This window comes from Rhinopithecus bieti, unplaced genomic scaffold, assembly GCF_001698545.2.
Source record: "Rhinopithecus bieti isolate Rb0 unplaced genomic scaffold, ASM169854v2 scaffold_2483, whole genome shotgun sequence".
Taxonomy (NCBI): Eukaryota; Metazoa; Chordata; class Mammalia; order Primates; family Cercopithecidae; genus Rhinopithecus; species Rhinopithecus bieti.
The window spans coordinates 176,949-195,510 of record NW_016803777.1 but is presented as its reverse complement, the minus strand read 5'-3'; the positions used below and the strand labels follow the sequence as shown (position 1 = coordinate 195,510).

At 34.3% G+C, this 18,562-nt stretch overlaps 1 long non-coding RNA gene across 1 annotated transcript in view; it reads left to right on the top strand.

Annotated features, from left to right (window-relative positions):
- LOC108515731 (uncharacterized) overlaps window positions 1–10,201 on the top strand; it is a 143,477-nt gene extending 133,276 nt beyond the window's left edge. The window contains exons 2-3 of the long non-coding RNA XR_001881601.1: window positions 6,167–6,294; window positions 10,128–10,201. This is a non-coding gene — a long non-coding RNA (uncharacterized LOC108515731). The remainder of the gene's footprint in view (window positions 1–6,166; window positions 6,295–10,127) is intronic.
- The last annotated feature ends 8,361 nt before the right edge of the window (window positions 10,202–18,562 follow it).

Below are 18,562 nucleotides of genomic sequence, written 5' to 3'. Positions count from 1 at the left end.
AATAATAATAATAATTCCTTCTATGCAAAATACTGTGCATACTAAGAAAAGATAAATCTAATCACTTCCTATGTTTTTAAATCAAGCAGATCTTTTATCTGTGTTCTGTTAGTTTATGACACAAATAAGTTTAGTCTAGAAATATAATGTTAAAATAATGACGTTGTGAAGTTTGTAAGTGAATGTTTATGGCTGTACATCTTTTTTGTTCATTTTATGGCTTCAGCCTTATATGAGTCAAAGTTGAAACAGTTTCAGTGATAAATTTAAAATACATTAAAACTATTTTGTTTTATATAAACATCTAGAATAGAAACTTCAAAGACTAGATAGTTGATGAGTACTAAATTAAAAATATTTAAGTACATTTGGGGAAACATCATTTTGCAAATATAATCCTTCTCCCTACAGTCTAAAGCCCAAGAAATGAAAACAAACACAAAGGTCAAGTAATTGAATAAATATATGAGTAAGAAAGACTTTTCCTGACCCATTCTTATTTTCATACTTAGACTGTGAATGTCAATTAGCTCAATCAAGTCTTGCTGATAATGTCAGCTGTCAGTCACTCCTAGGTAGCGACGTGTGAAGTTTTTCAGCGGGTAATGGGCCATTTGAGTGATGAATGAAATAATGAGGGCACAGAAGCCTAAGCAAAACGTCTCCATTTTTGGTAAATTCCTCTCCACATGGGAAATTAAGACAAGGAAAGAAAAGCCATATAAAATCTGTTTTAATAGGGTGTTTATTTTAAAATATCTACCTTAAAATATCTTTTAACTTTTATTTTAAAATTAATTTAAATGGTCAGTGATGAATTATCATCATTTCCCAGTAGTATTGATCCATGTAAGCAACACTAGGTACTGCAAGAGATAAGCTTGCTCCCAGATTCACATTGATATTTTGACTTGAATTGAATATTTAAATCGAACTTCTTCAGAAGTTTATCAGCAGACTTTCTGAGTCCATGGACTATCTATACTAATAAGACCTTGCTTTATATCTCTGAATAAAGTGTAGTTTCTTTCTTTAGGTTTAACACATTTCTTGTTAGTGTTCTAGTAGGTCTTTATATCTGATTGCTGTTAGAGTTAGTGGAATATTTTTCTTTTCTTTTCTTTTCTTTTCTTTATTTAGAGACAGTGTCTCACTCTGTCTATTCAGGCTGGAGTGCATTGGCACAGTTCTGGCTCACTGCAACCTTCACCTCCTGGGCTCAAGCGATCCTCCTGCCTCAGCCCCCCAAGTAGCTGGGAGTACAGGTGGGAGCCACCATACCTGGCTAATTTTTGTATTTTTTGTAGAGATGGGTTTCACCCACATTGCCCAGGCTGGTCTCGAACTCCTGAGCTCAAGCGATCCACCTGCTTCGGCCTACCAAAATAATAGGATTCAGGCATAAGCAACTGCACCCAGACAATATTTTTCTTTTATATCTTCTGTTAATTCATTGCATACTAGCGAAACTTACTAATTTTATAATTTGTCAGATGTAGTCAACCATAGTAATACGGCCTCTTTAGTTTCTTTTTCCTTTTGGCTTATCTATCTAATCATCTATCAATGTAATCATAATATCTGTAATTAATGATAATATTATCTCCTCCTTTCCAACAGTTTTATTGCTTGTTTATTTGCTTATTATCTTTTGCATATTTTTACTCTAACTTTTTCCAATGATTTTTTTTTTTCATTTATGCTGTACCCTTCACAGGACTGTGAATCCTTGGAGTGGAAGAAATGTATTCTACTTATATTTGTGACCTGGTAATTGACATAATGCCTGAAATAGAGTAGATACTCAAATGTTGACAGAATGCCTGATTGAATAATTTTTCACTTCCACTTAAATATTGTTTGGGGCAATTCCTGTGAATGTTAGTTCAATGAACAGCAAATAACAAGATAGGGAAGCAGAGACTTCTGTTGAGTGGCACAGGTATAGGGTCGGAGGGGGAAACCTGGGTACCCAAGGGACTCATGGGGAAAGAGGCCCAGTAGATAGCTTGGCTTCCCGTGGGATGCCTAACTGATGTATCACTCAAGTTAAGAAAGAGGTGCCCACTGGGTCTTTGAAATTTAAAATATTTTATTATCTTTTTTTTTTTAAGGGTACAAGTGATAATTTGTATAATTTGTAACATGCACATCAGTATAATTCAGGTACCCATCACCTTAAATGTTTGTCTTTTCTTTATGTTAGAAATATTTGAATTATTCTCTTGTAGCTATTTTGAAATGTACAGTAGATTATTGTAAACTAGAGTCACCCTACTGTTCTACCGGACACTAGGTCTTATTTCTTCTATGAAACTATGTATTTGTACCCATTATTCAGCCTCTCTTCATCCTTCCTTCTCCACTGACCTTTTTGGCCTGCAGTAACCACCAATCTATTCTTTATCTTCTTAGATCCACTTTTTTAGCTTCCACATATGAATGAGAACATGCAATATTTGTATTTCTGTGCTTGTCGTATTTCACTTAATATAATGAAGAGATGTCTGCATTCTCATGTTTATTGCAGTACTGTTCATAATAGCTGAAATATGGAATCAACGTAAGTGCCCATGAATGGGTGAGTGAAAAAAGAAAATGTGGTATATATACAATGGAATATTATTCAGCCATAAAAAAGAATGAAATCCTGTCATTTGCAGTAACATGGATGGAACTGGAAGTTATTATGTTAAGTGAAACAGGCCAAGCAAAGGTCTTCCATTTTTTTAAATGTAAGACTATATTTAATTCCAATTGGCCCATAAAGCAATAACTTATTTTATTATTGGTACTGGGACATATAGAGATAACCAGCCATTAACTGGTTATGAAACTGGGATTTGGGGAGGTAAGATTATGTCAAAATCAAGTCTGCTTCAATCAATATACCAGGAGAATATTAAACTTATAATTTGATTAATATAGAATTATTTCATAAAAAATAAGTGGAGTATGAAATAATTCATGATGAATTTGCTTACCAGCTGAAATTAATGTACCACTAGTTGCAGAAATAATAAAAATAGCAATATAAATAGATAACGTTTATTAAGAATTTAATGAACGTGTTAGGTGACTAACATGTGATGAATGCTTTGCAGCGATTATCTCAATCTTCATGCAGCGTTTAAGACAGGTATGATTGGGTTTGCATTTTACAGATAGAAATATATATATATATGCATATATATATGTGTGTATATATATATGTTTTGAAAGCTTGTTAAATAGCTTGCCTGAGTTTGCACTCATATGTGGTGGAGCTGATTTGCTAAGGAAAGCCATTATTTTAGCCCTGACTTCTATTTCACATAGAAATCTTTAAAATAAACACCAGTGCCAGAGCCTTACTCTCAAATCATTATTTAATTTATTTGGGGTGCAACTCAGTGATACTGGTATTTTTTGAAAAAGCTGCCTAGTGAGTTCAATGTGCACTTGGAGTAGAGACCAATGAACTATTAAAGCACATTGCTGAGAGCTTAGCTTTGCCTTCCAATTGTACCTTGTCAACACAAAAAAAGGTTATGGTTTTTTTGCTTGGAAGAATAATTTTAAGATTTGTTTTACTTCTTCCATCCTGTACACATTGTTCTTGTTTATATATCTCACATTTACCTCACTGATCTTGCCTACCCATGTGTCGGCCATTGTCTCCTGAAATATTTCAGCATATAGGCTGGGTGATATAAGAAATCTGATGCTTACCTCTGCAAGTGAATCTATGCTTAGATTGGGCTGTTTTTACTAGGGTTTTGCTGCTCTTGATGTAAATCTTTTATAAATAGTTTTTCAGTTATCATTATATTTTACTATTTTTGTTAGCTCTGCTAAATAGGCAGCAGGACCTAGTTGAGTAGGTTTTATTAAATACCTCTTTCTATTTGTTTTATATGATGATTGGTTTAACAATGCTTATAAAAATTGCTGTGTTTGTGGTTTCAGATATTTTCATGCAGTACAAACAACTACGTAAGACTGGATTTGGATCCATCTTGCTATATTTTCTAACATACTAATTTATGTTAGAAATTCCTTCCCCTATTTCCAACCCAAGCATCATCATTAAAATAAAATACAAGCAAAACAATAGAAAAATAAGCAATCGGCATAAATATGCAATTCAGAAAATATGAAGTAAAGCAAAGAAATAAATATAGAAATGTTTAACAATTATATATGAATCAGCAACAATTTTTTCATGGGTTTTTTATTTTATAGATATAATACAGTATATATGTTCATTATTTATATTGCCCTAGGCGTTACTTCTTTTAGAATGTAAGCTCCATAAGGGAGAGAATTTTGTCTATTTTGTTTAGTGATATATTATAAGAACTGAAACTGGTGCCTATCATAAAATTGACACTCAATAATAAATATTATTCAAAGGAAATAACTATTGAAAGAATGGATTGTTTTAAGTGCATGTGTGTATGCACATGTGTCTGTATACGCCATTAACAAAGATATGGTGAATTGCACACAGTACTACGTGACTGGCAGAAGTATAATTGGTACAGCTTTTCTAAAAAGCAGTCTGTGAAAAGGGATCATGTTTTCTCAAATATTTATTCTATTTGAATTATTTACAGTTCTAGTACTATGCTTTAAGGAAATACTTAGTGAAGTACAGATTTATAGACCAAATACTCTGTTCATAACGTTGATAACCATAAGAGAGACAAAAATCACTGAATAAGTAAAATGTGGCATTCATCATTCCTTCAAAACAGACTAAATGATGTGAAAATGCAGCACTGATCAATGAAAAATGAGAGAAGATAATAGAGCGTGGTTCCAATTTTGTAAAACTTGAGAGAGAAAGATGGGAAAATATTAAGTGATTAAACCACAGTGTTAATAGTAATTATATCTGGGTGGTGAGACTAAGCTAGCTTTTAGGTTTTTGTAGTATTATGAAATGCACAAAATTTCTATATTAATATGTACTACTTTGTTAATTAGAAAAATGTTATTTCAGGCCGGAGGCGGTGCTCACGCCTGTAATCCCACCACTTTGGGATGCCAAGGCAGGCGGATCACCGGAGGTCGGGAGTTTGAGATCAGCCTGGCCAATATGGTGAAACTCGTCTCTACTAAAAATACAAAAAATTAGCTGGGCGTGGTGGCACGCACCTGTAGTCCCAGCTACTCTGGAGGCTGAGACACGGGAATTGCCTGAATCCAGAAGGCAGAGGTTGCAGTGAGCCAAGAACCCACCACTGTAATCCATCCTGGGCAACAAAGCGAGACTCTGTCTCAAAAACGAAAAAAAAAAAAAAAAGAAAAGAGAAAGATTTTCATGCCTAAAATAATGTTTGAGATAAATAATTTTGAATACATAAATGGGTGCAAAATTCATGATATGAGCCTTCTGTCAGAGCAATTTTACAGAATTAGCTAGTAGGGGATTCATAACTTGTTTTTTTGAGTCGAGTTAAGCAATTAATCTATCCTTCATTATGTGTTGAGTGCTTATTCGTAGCATGTCTTTTTTCCACTGAGCAAGGACTACTTTCTCATGGACTGAAAATGCTCTTTGATCTGTAGCTATAGTTTGCTTGGTGGAGAGGGAGGTGACCAAGAAATGATATGTGGATTCTAATGTGTGTGATTTGACGGGATTAATAGAAACGGTTTACTTTCAGTAAGTGTTTTAAATTAGTCCTGTGTCCTTAGATTTAAAAACAAAATCATAATCAATCAATTAGCAAATGTTAACTTTGTTACCCAATGAAAGTGTTTTTAGTCTGCCATTTATAGGGGACAAAAGGGGCATAAGAATTATGGACTTTTGACTGCTGGCATTGTTGTTGGGCCTGGAAAGCTTATTTAAAAAAAAGACAATTAACCAATAATATATGACAATGCTTATTGTGCTCATTGGAATTCAAATAGCGAGTATTTTCAAGTAATTTTTAACATGTAGCTTGAGGCTTAGAATTGTAATTGGTTATATAAATTGATATGTGCCTTATTTAAAATTTTATCTTTTTAAATATTTTCCTCAAAACTGAAATTGGAAATGAAGGACTTCATGTAAATTCTGGGCAAATATAATTATAATGTTTATGTTGTAATTTAGTATTAAATCAGAGTATCAACATGTGCAGTGATTTTAATATTTAACGCAGAGCTCTTGCTTAATATTTTTCTCTAGGATTCAGAATTTCCCATAGATATGCAACCAAATCCAAACCTGAATGTTTGTAAAGAAAATCTTTCTCCAGCAAAATTTGACTACAAGCTGAAAAACATTTTTAGACTACATGAACTTCCAGTGAGCTGGTAGGATTTTTGATATTTTATTAATACTTTTGAGATTTTATTTTCATGTCAAAATTTTGGTACTCTTACAGCCGTTCATGGTCGACATGGTTTGCTTTTAGCCTTTCAAAATTGCTACTCATAGCAGTGAAAGAATTTGCTTATACCTGCTGTAAGAATCTTAAAAGTAATTGGTTTAAGCACTTGGTGGCAGTACAGACTAAGTGCACTATTATGTATTTTATTGTAGAGGTTGGAGTAAAAATGCACAAATCATTTGTAGAGAAGTTTCTAGGATTACTTTAAAGATAGGATCTCAGCAACTATGCATTTCATTTGTTTTTTTTTACTTACCAGTTTTACCAATGTTCTTTTCCCCATTAATAAGTTATTTTACTTGTTATGAGGACTGTAATTTTATGAACTATAATTACATAGGTTTAAAGATGAGACTTAGTAGTATTACTCAACATTTATTGAAATAAATTGTTTTAAAAATCTGCATATTTATATCCATAAACATTTATTTTAAAACTTATAAAATGGATAGTATTTTATTCAAAATTAAAAAATATTTCTGTAGAAAATATGCATATATAAACCTTGTAATTCCATGGTACATTTACATTTAATTAAGTGGCCAGCTTTTGTTGATAATCATGGATACATCATTTTCATTATGGTTTGGTTTATATAAGTAACATTATTTTCTTGCATTTTGTCATACAGTCCCAAATTTATGTAACCGATCTTCAAGAAATCTAAGACTTGTACAAAAACATATGGCATTTGTTTTGTAATTGCTCCTATTATTCTTAAGGAGGACTAATGACTCAGAAGAGACATTAACCACTCTTTAACACATATATTTTACCTGTAGTGAGTATTTTTTTTTATTTGCAAACTTCCTCTGCTCTTGATGACCATATGGCATGTGCAATCTACTTCCTAAACCCCATTTGTTGATTATTTCCTGGTAGCAAGAATGTTGTCTGTGGTATATGTCATGAGAACATAGCACATATGAATACTTCTGTCATGACCAAAAGCAGTAGGTGAATGAATTGAAAAGGTCTGTTAGTAAAGGGAACCATAAAAATGATACATTTGTACCTTAGTGTTCTATTTCAAGATAAAACAAGTGCCTGTACATTCATATGCTAGTCTTTTGGTGTAAGGTCACGACTTTTTCTTAAATGTCTATTGAATGGAATTCTACACAATATTTCTTACCTAAGCCATGCCAGTAATGGGTCTTCTACAATTTCAATTTGTCATTTCTTTTATCTAAAATAAAAACTTCAGACAACTTCAGTTGATCGCCCTACCTTTTTGTAACATTAATTTTCATCAAAAGCAATTTTGTTTATCATTCTCACATTTCATCACCATAACTAATGTTAATACTACAATAGCAAACACAACTGGCTTATAAACAGGTTTAGGACCAAACTCCTGTGACTGTTTATAATCATGAACCTTGGCTGATGACTGTAGTCAGTGCTGGTCTACTTGTGTGTGATTGGAGAGCTCTGAGCAGTTGGGGTTCAATGAGTGCAGCTTGTGTGTTTTATGAAGATAATGGAACGTAGTGGTCAATACAGCAATTATGTGGAGGTTAAGGGAAAAGCTTCTATTAAATGAAAATGTGAAGAAGAAACAGAGGGAAACATTTAGCTCTTAGTCAAAGGCAAAATATGGATTTCAGCTTCATTTATTTCCAGGCTTTGGAAAGACAGCTGTCCTGATTACTACTACTGCAACTCAAAGAATAATGTTTTCGTAGCAATCTTCACTAGTTAACCTATTAGGAGGGAAGGTTGTAGCCTTATTAGTTTGTTTATTGGTAGAATAATAAATCGTCAAAAGAAAATTAAACACTAGTCTCTTAGGGTAACATAAGATTAAGTTGTGACTTTGGGACAACTTATTTACATGGGACACTTTTTGCCCGTCTACTTCATTTCCAATTGGTCTCATTTTCTGCTTCCTTATACTACTATTTCTTTTTTTGCTATGTGTGTTTGTCACTCTTCCAAACACATGGCAAAAGTAGTAGTTTATTTTGCCACTTCTTTCTCTGTACTCTCATTCTATACTACCAATCCTTAACTAGACATAATATAAAACTCAATTTAAAATTATTAGTGTTTCTTAAATAGTTTCATAATCTGTGTCCTTAATTTTAAAACCAGATACCACCCCCTCTACAGATGTACACATACAGAATCTTAGTACTTAGTAAGTCTACAATACAGTGTTTATTGACCCAATTATATGCTTCTTTAAGGAAAAAGACAGTTTTTTTTTTTTTTTGCTTGGGGACTATGTATTTTAAAGTTTATTTTGTTTGTTATTTGCCATCAGTGGAAAGAAAGTTCTTCAGCTATGGTGTATAGTTTTCTTAACTTCAAAAATACAGCAATAAAAGTAATGATAATGACAATGGAAATAATATAAATAACAATGCTTTACTAAACCTCTATAAGTACCAGGATTCAGCTGCTATATACACACACTATCTCTGATCTTTATATTTATATAAGGCAGTTGTTATTTTTCTCTCTCTGTCTCTCCTTTCTCCTTCTCAGTCACACACATACACGAGACTCAGACACCTTGCAAATCACAAAGAAAGAATTTGTGTCAGATCTGGTTAACCCAAAGGCAAACTACAAAATGGTGAATAAGCCACACATTATTTTAAATACATAAAAGGAAAAAATAATCTCTGCTTTTATAGTTGGGCATACAATTTTGCCAGTAATACACAACTATATGTCCCATGATTGGGGCAAAATGCATGACACGCATGACCTAGGATAATTGCTATAAACTTAAACATGAAAATAAGTAGTTAGATTGTGTTTAAGTGCAGAATAATTATGTATTTTTTCCTCTGGAAAACAGATTTATCAAAATGTATTTTATAATGTTTTCTAACAAGGTCATAATAAAATCAATGTATATTAATATCCAGGTAATTTAAAAATCAGTGATGTCTTACTAGTTTGCATTTTCTTAGAGTATGGTTTCACAGGTCAAAGAAGCAGAAAGATTTTAAATTAAATTAGTTAAGAGCGTTTTTAAGCTCTGATTTAGGTAGATGTCTTTCTTCTACTCTTACAGGTTGCTTCCCATCAGCCTACAACATGTCTTCCAGTGATGGCCACTAGTTGTTTGTTTGTTTGTTTTGTTTTTTGAGATGGAGTCTCGCTCTATTGCTCAGGCTGGAGCGCAGTGGTGTGATCTCGGCTGACTGCAGACTCCGATTCCCAGGTTCAAGGGATTCTCCTGCCTCAGCCTCCTGAGTAGCTGGAACCACAGGCGCCTGCCACCACATCTGGCTAATTTTTGTATTTTTAGTAGAGATGGGGTTTCACCATTGTGGCCAAGTTGTTTAACATTTTTTTTTTTCTTATCCAGAAAGCTCCCCATCAAACCTATGCTGTTTCTTCATATCCTGCTCATTGTCTCTAAGGAGGCTGACAAAAGTGCGGACTTAACTAACACCCTCCACTTGTCCTTACCATTCTTTCCTGCCATCAGGTTCTCTTCCTTTCTTCTCCCAAAACTGCTCTTGCCAGTCATTAGCCACGCCCCATGTCCACCACCCGTCGTCACTCACTCGTTCTCATTTTCTTCACTTCTGAGCTGCAGTCAGTACAACTGACTACTCCTGCTTTTCCTCTCCTGACTCCTATTATTTGTGAGCTCCTAGTATTCCTGCTGACCCCCAGGCTCATATCCTTCTCAGTATCTTCAGTGAGCTGCTCCTCTCTGGCCAGATTTCTGGTTGACAGGTTGGCCCTAGACTCAAATTTATAGCTTCCTCTTTTCACTCTCGTTTGCAGGTGGCTTCTTCCATTCTCTGGCTTTAAATACTTTACATATGGTGGTGTCTCTACCATGACGTCTCTCCTGAGCTTGAATATCTAATGGTTTCTCCAAATTTTCATCTGTCCAAAAGGTAACTTTGGTTTCCCCCCAGAAAACCTAATCTTCTCCTTACCTTCCTCATTTTTGCAAAAGTACCGAATCTGTGTGAACTTACTTAAGCTAAAAGCCTAGCAGTCATTTAAAAAATTCCTCATTCTCTCACCCTGCAATTCCCACCATTAAATCTACCAGAAAGTCTGATAAGCCTTTCCTCCAGAATATATTTAATTTTTTCCCACTTCTTTCTATCTGTATTACTATGGTCATTTCTCATACTCTTGCAAAAGCCTCCTAATTTACCCTGTCTTACCCCACAATAATTACTCATGTCACAATAGCCAAACACATTTTAAAAATGTAAATCAGATCATCAGATTTCCTGCTTTAAATACAATGACGTCTTCCGCTTGTTGAAAAAATAAAACCCAAACTTCTTACTGTGTGGCCTTTGCAAGATGAGACTCTTGCCTACCTCTTTGGCTGTATACTCTCCCACTCTCCCTTTCCCTATCTCCTCAGCGACACCAGACTTCTCACTATTCTGCAAACATGCCACACTTATTCCTACTCCAAGTTCTTTCCACTACCTTCTCCATGGACTCCCCATATTACTTCTCCAATTTTTACATGTCTAGCTCATTCTAACCTCTCTTAGCTCAAATGTTACCTCTTCAGAGAGGCAGTGCCTGAAAAATCTAGCTAATATTTTACTCCTCACTCTCTTAGTCACGTTCAGTCCTTTCATTCTACTTTATTTCATTCTTGGTTCTCAGTAGGCAAGCAAGTGTCTTCCTAGTTTATGTGTGGCAGAGATGGGTAGATGCTCACCAGTCCAGTTTCCTCTTCTTTGAGCCCATTGGGAGATTATATCTTCAGTTTGGAATTGAACTTGGGAATTTGGCCATGTGCCTAAAAATAACCAAAGGCGGTGCACATCACTTCCAGACCTAACCCCTAAGACCTCCAGTGGTATTCACTGTTGACTTTGAAAGTTCTAAGCCATGTAATAGAAGAAGCATGGTTCCCTGAAACATTTGTTGGTTGTAGAGTTCTCCAAACTTTATCAAGCTTTAATTTTCCAGACTAATGGGCTCTCTCTTTGTGAAATTAGATGTTAGGCCATACATGATAGATGAATTTTAAAAATAAAATGATTGAAGACATTTTCACATTCACTCATTCACACACAAAAAAATATTATTGAACATGTATCAGGCACTATTCTGGGCAGTTAACTAACCAGACACAAATCTGTTCTGAGGGAGATTACATTGATTGAGGGAACAGTTAATAAGCCAATAGTGAACACATACTGTATTTGATGGCCATAAATGCTATAGAAAAACATAAAGCGAGACAGAGGGAAACTGAGCGTAGGATGAATTCAGTTGTAAAGAGAGTGGCCAGAACTGTTTTTGAGAAAGTGATATGTGAGGGAAACCTGAAGCAGGTGATGAAGTGAGACATGTGGAGCACTAGGAAGAAACTTAGAGACAGAAGGAATAGCAAATGCAAGGCCTTGAGGTGGGAGCATATCCAAAATATTGCGGGAACAGCAAGGAGTCCAGCATGGACAGAATAAGTGAGCTTGAAGAATAGGAGGGGTAATATAAAATTAAGTACTTAGGGATCAAAGAGGCTGTGACTTAGGGTCTTATAAATCATAGTAAAAAGGACTTTGAATTTTAATCTGAGAATGTTAGGAAGGTATTAGAGGATTTTGAACAGAAGAATTACGCGATTTTACGTAGGTAAAAACAAAGTGTCTGTAACTGCTGTGAGTAAATTATGCTGTTATGGGGGTTAAGAATAGAAGCTGGTAGACTAGTTAGCAACTATTTCAGTAATCCAAGAAAATTATAAGGTTTCCTGGACTAAGTTGACAGTGATATAGAGGCTAATGAGTAGTCAGATTTTCATTATTTTTTTGATAGGAGAGTTGACAGGATTTTCTGATGGGCTGGTTGTGGAGTGAAAGAAAGAATTTAAGAATGATTCCAAGGTTTTTGGCCTGAGAACAGGAAGAATAAAGTGACCATTAATTTACATAGGGAAGACTAAGGGAGGAAGAGGTTTGGACAGGTTTGACATGTTAAGCGATTGATGGTAATTAAACTAAGTGAACTTAGATATACATAGGATACCTTGGACTGTGCTGTGAGCAAAGTTCACAATTGTGTATGCTACCTAGCGAACAGGTTCATGTCAGTACTATTGCATGTATTTTAATTGAAACAGACACCAGAAATAAAGTTACTAAGTGGCTTTTACTGTGAAAATGTGGGCATTATAGAAATGTAACTTTTGGACGTGAGTCAGTATAAAGCTTAAGTACTTAATTATATATATCCATATCTAAACTATATTAGTTAAATTATATGTTTTCATAATTAATCACATATTAAATTATATGTTTCATAATAAGTTCACATTTTAAAATGTGAGTTTTGAAATTAAATATCTTGAAAATAATTATAGATATTTGTATTTTCCAATGGATATTTATAAGTTTAAATTATGTTGTAATTTTCATGTTTACATCCCATCAAAACAAACAAGCAATATATTAGAGCAAAGTCTATATTTAAATTTTGCATTTCTGAGAGAAAGAACTTATACTCCATTAAGCTTCAAGAAAATTCCCCTTAGGAAGGTGATAATTACATATAATTAAAACACTTGCGATCATTATTTATAAGTATTTTACAGGATAATTTAAAATATTTTCTATAATATAAAGATAAATTCTGCTAGTTTTATAGTTTATTATCAAAGTACTAAGGTATTCACCTGGCTTCTATTAAATAATAATATTTATGCCATTAAATTTTAAGAAGAAAGGTGTACAATATGCAGCAAATGTAAACATTCATTTTAATGAGCTATTTACCTTTTTGGGGTGTGTTCTATGAATAAATACATTATCTAATTAGTAGATTAGATTTTCAATTTATTTCAGATTGTCTTTAGAGCCACTGCATGTGTCTATCTTCAACTTTAAAGTACGTTTGTTTAGACACTGGGTTTTCTGAGCAGCTATCATCTTCCAGAAGGTGTTCTACTTTGTTTTTTTTTACGGTCAACTCACAGCTAAAATTATGGAAAGGCTTTAACATTGGTCACAGATGATGCACAGAGCATTTTCAATTCCAGCGTTTCACAGACTCGGTGATAGACCGACAGTTGCCCTTCTGGGACTATAAACATTTTTCATTCCCTTTTAATTATCTAGATCTATAGTAATAACCACAGTGACCTACAAGAAGGCATTGTTGGGCATACTATAATTAAATACCGCAATTATGTGTAATGCCAACAATATATAAAAATCCCACCCTTTAACTACGGTTGGTAAGAAATGAAACTATGCTTTTCTGCCTTAGGACATAGTTTCAGTTTTGAAAATTAAGACATTCCATTTTTACATAAAACTTTTTCTGGAGTATATTATTATGGTAAGGCAGGTCTATTTCCATGGACTGACAATACATTAAGAATAGTCCAATAAATATGGAAAGCATCTCCCACTCCAGCTTTCTCCTTAGCTACCTACTGGTATTTCCTATTTCATACTGTGTAATAGAAAGGGAAATGCAAGTTCATAGCAAAGGTTAATCTTTGTAATGCACAATGTCGGAGAAGATGGTTTAGAACAAGTACCAATATATCTCTTGTTCTCTTTGAAAATTTATTTAGTATTTCAAACTATATTATATTCACACATGTACTCATTATTCTGTTTAAATAATTAAAGGTGGCAAGACCTGATGAAGTATGAGCAATCAGTAGTTTTGATTTAGGTGAAGCACCCATCAGATAATGGCAGTAGTAATTGCCACTTGCCAATGTCTTGGCAAGTTGAGGTGAAACCAATGTCTTTAGTCCATGTTAAAGTCAATGCATGTGAAATGGTATCCCATAATTGACTTTTTTTTTTTTTATGATGAATGGGTTGTAAACATCAGTGCTTGTGTCGTAGATCTAAATCTTAAACCAATTTTGGCAGTTTCTTATAGGACCATAACTAGAATGATATGGTCATATTGGTTTATATCATTAAATTTTTCATATTAAAAAGGCTTTTATAGTCCAATAGAAAGTAATACAACTTTCATTAGATTTATATACCTAATATATAAACAATATTGATGCTCTCATTTCAACTTTTAAACTCCTGACATTATCCTACACTGCAATGACTATTAATTCAGAGTACCTCATGAAATAAGACATTTCAACTTGCATATCTTGTGAGCACCTCAAATTCAGCAGGTCTCAATACCAGCTCTCCTTTTTCATCATTTTCCTCCTCTCCATGCTCACCAACTTTCTCCCATTTTATTTGATGTTATTATCATCCATATGGTCACCTAAGATGACCTGTGAGTCTTTTTAACATCCTCTTTACTGCTTATTTATCACATGCAATCCATCACTTAAGCCTGTGTATTTTATGTCCAAAATGAGTTATTCAGTCATTCACGTCTGTCAAAGACCATCATCTGTCACTTAGGCTTCCCCAGCAGCTTCCTATGGTCTGCCTCCAGTCACTCCTCCAACTGGAATTTATCCTCCCTACTGCCGTCATAGTAGTCTTTCTAAAATAAAGATCCAATATCTTATTTCTGCTTTAAAATCTTTATTTTTCAAGCCCTTGACACATTTGACTCTTCCCTATGTAGCTCTAACCCATTTTTTTCTAGTTCTATTGTGTCCTTTGCTTTTGCACCCCTTATGCTTTATATTCAAAGAAATCCCTTCATGTGTTCATGCATTGGCTCATGTTCCTTTCACCATTATGCGTGTTACCTCCTTTTTCTACTTGTCAATATTCAAGCAACCTAAAGTATGTTTCTATACTAAACTAGAGCCCCTTTCTGTACTCTTGATATTAGGTACATAGCCTAGAAAATGCATAATATAGGGGTGCATAGAACAGATCCTATGGATTCCCAATGATTTATTTTTGTGTCTATGTCTCCCAACACCCCAGTAAGGACTCTTAAGGGCACAGATCATATCTTGTCATTATGAATAGTCCCTGACAGATAGGTGGTGACTTAGTATGTGTCGAAAGCATGAATGCATTACTTAAGTTATTATGATTGTCTGTTGTTCCATAGCCAGGTTTTTCAACATACTGTATATTATCTACTTATAACCTAGGTATCACCACCAGTCACCCTATCTTTTAAAATTTATTTAGCTTGAATATCAAGAAGTTTCTATGAATGCCTGTGGTGTAGTTTGCCCACTCATTATCGTAACCATAACTGGCATTCTCTGTGCCTATAGGGTAGCTATAAACACTACTCTCATAATAATAAGAGTTACTTCTGTCATGTGCTCATGACCCAATTCTCTCACACTTTTCAGAAAGCACAAAGAGGACCCCTTTTTTTTTCCAGCCCGCCTTATTCGCTCAAATTTCTAGGTTTCTTACTCTTGCTTATCTGTTTTCTCAACAGTCATTCTCCAATTCTGATATGGACTTTCTCCTCCTGGTTTCCAGACATCTGGTTTCTTTAGTATTCCTAAGACTTTCACTGGATTCCTGAATCTTCTGCTTTTTCCTCATCTATTTGGCTTTCTTGATTCTGAATTTTGACAGCCAATTAACCTTTAAACTTGAGCTTACTAAACTGACACCTGGCTTTTCACTCCATAATCTCTCAGTTCTATTCTTTAACTGTCCAATCAGATTCTCTTGGCACCTGTATTTTATATCATTCTCCATTTGGGGAGTGAGGATACACCTGACAAAACCACAGAATGCGTTTGTGGGGAAACCCAGTAACAAATATAAATTTAGAGTATATTGTGTATTCTGGATTGAATCCATGGGCTTAGGATTTTTCAACTGATGAGTATATGAAAGGAAAACTAGGCATTTCAGGTACAGTTGATATATGAATGTCACAGATATAGAGTACAAGGTAGTCAAAATCTCCTCCCTTTTTCAATAAGACCACCCGTAGGAGGAAGATAATTGATTTGGTCAAGGCCAAGAATATAATTGGGTCATATTGCTAAAACTTGCAACTTTATGTGAGAGGAGAAAAGTAGTCTTGAATTGAGAAAAACACAGTTATTTCCCCTTGGTTTTCTTCATTTATTTAATAGTTATATACTCAATTCCTACCTTATGTTCTAAACATTAGGAATAAAATGGTGAGTGAGAGAGAGAGAGAGACAGAGATTTATTTCTGTGCTTCTTTTTATCATAATGCTAGTACAACATAGAGATCCAATTATTGACTGTGGGCCTAGAAGAAAAGGACAGAGAGCCACCGATGTTATTTTAGGCCTTGGAGTGGGGTTGTAGGTAATAGGTTGAAGGAGTCCTGCTGTCATATTTGAGAGCGGAGATTAACTAGTTTGCATTAACCTGAGTTCTTTTTGCATATTTTCTTCAGAAGGAATTGAAAGGTGCCTGAGCAAGGACTTGGGCCTCCTAGTTTCCAAACTGCTCTAGCTCCTAATCACAGCAGAGTAATATCAGGAAAGGGATAAGAAAGTTGAAACTGTGTAGGTCATGGGTAATGAGATATATATTTTATGGTATGCAAACACATGGGTAATTCTTGGTGAGGGGAGAGACCTTTCGCACAGGAGAAAAGGTACCTGTATATTTCTAATCTCCCATCCAAGTACTCACCAGGTCCAACCCTGGTTAGCTTCCAAGTTTTGACGAGACAAGGCATGTTGAGTGTGGAATGGCTGTAGACTGCACATTCCTGATCTCAATAGGGAGTTCTAGACTAAATCTTTTAAGGTAACTTCTATCTGCAATAATTCTTGCAGATGCCATTGACAAGTTTCATAACTTTCATTTTGTTATGTTAAATTGCGCTAACAACAACTTCTCAAGAAGCCTAACAAATTGGTTATGTTAGGTATCATTTTCCTTGTTTTAGTAATAATATTGAACATTTATTAAGCTGATAATAATAACTGCCTGAGAAATTGTGATCTAGGAATAGAAAGAATTTACCTGCATTTGTTTTATATTTATGCTTAAGGAAACTGAAATAACAGCAGTTGGTGAAAAAAAAATACATCTATTTCCAAAATGTTCTAGCTCTTCTTCCTAATATTTTCTCATGCAAAACATTGTCAGGGAACTGACATGACAATGCCAGCAATTTTCTTCAGAGGAAGCTGAATTTGTATGTCTTAAGACCTGCTCTGTGTATTTAAACAGAGTGATTGGGAAATAACTACCGTAATTTCTTAGGGAAAATTTTGAGACCTTTTCCCCTTTTGTGCAAAATGTTGTAGTACATTTAAGTCTAGTTGTTTATTACATGACAGTAGAGTATACTTTTCCTTTTTGTGCTTGGCAGAGGATGTACATTTATTTGCAATGTTTATCTAGATATTAAAAAGAGATATTGGACTTACTATATACTAAAGCTTAGTTGTTCTAGAAAAGTAATTTTATTGATTTTAATCTTTACTGCTAGTCATATTGCTATTTACTTATTTTTCTTTTTAAAAAAACAAGCCAACAAAAAAATTCCTGAAAATTGTTAATTAATAGATTTAGATACTGAAGTAGCCAATCAAATGATGTCTTAGGCTATTAACCAAAGTGGTTTAAGAATTACATACATTTATTTTATTTAGCTATTTCCAAAGTGATTTTAAATTTAAATAGTGGCTTTTATTCTGGAATAGGACATAGTAAGTAAAACCTTTTAAAAAATTCAAATGTTGTGTCTTCGTTGTTGTTGCTGTTCTTTTTTGAGACAGAATCTTATCCTGTTATGCAGGCTGGAGCGCAGTGGCATGAAGAGGACTCAATGCAGCCTGGACCCCAGGTATCAAGCAGTCCTCCAGTCTCAGCCTCCTGTGTAGCTGAGACCACTGGCATGCACCAGCTACTTTTAATTTTTTTTTTTTCTGTAGAGACGGGATCTTCCCATGTTTCCCAGGCTGATCTCAAATTCCTGGGCTGAAGTGATTCTTCTGCCTCAGCCTCCCAAAGTGCTAGGATTACAGGCATGAGCCACTGCACCTGTTTCAATAGTTGTGCCTTTCATACAAAGAACCACATTTATAAACAAAAATATTTTACTCTTTATTTGTTCACCCTACTACAAAGTCATTTAGATGAAAGTAGAAACTTTGAAATAATAGGCTAAATAAAAATGTCATTGATGAATTAGTTTATTAATCTCTATTAAGAGATCAGCAAACGGTTATGCTTAAAACTTGGATGATGCTACCACAATGATGATCACAATGAACATTTTTCGAAAAGTTGAGCCAATCACGTTAAAGGCTTTTCACATAATTTCTTATTTAATCCTTACGAACAATTCTTTTTTTTTTTTTTTTTTTTTTT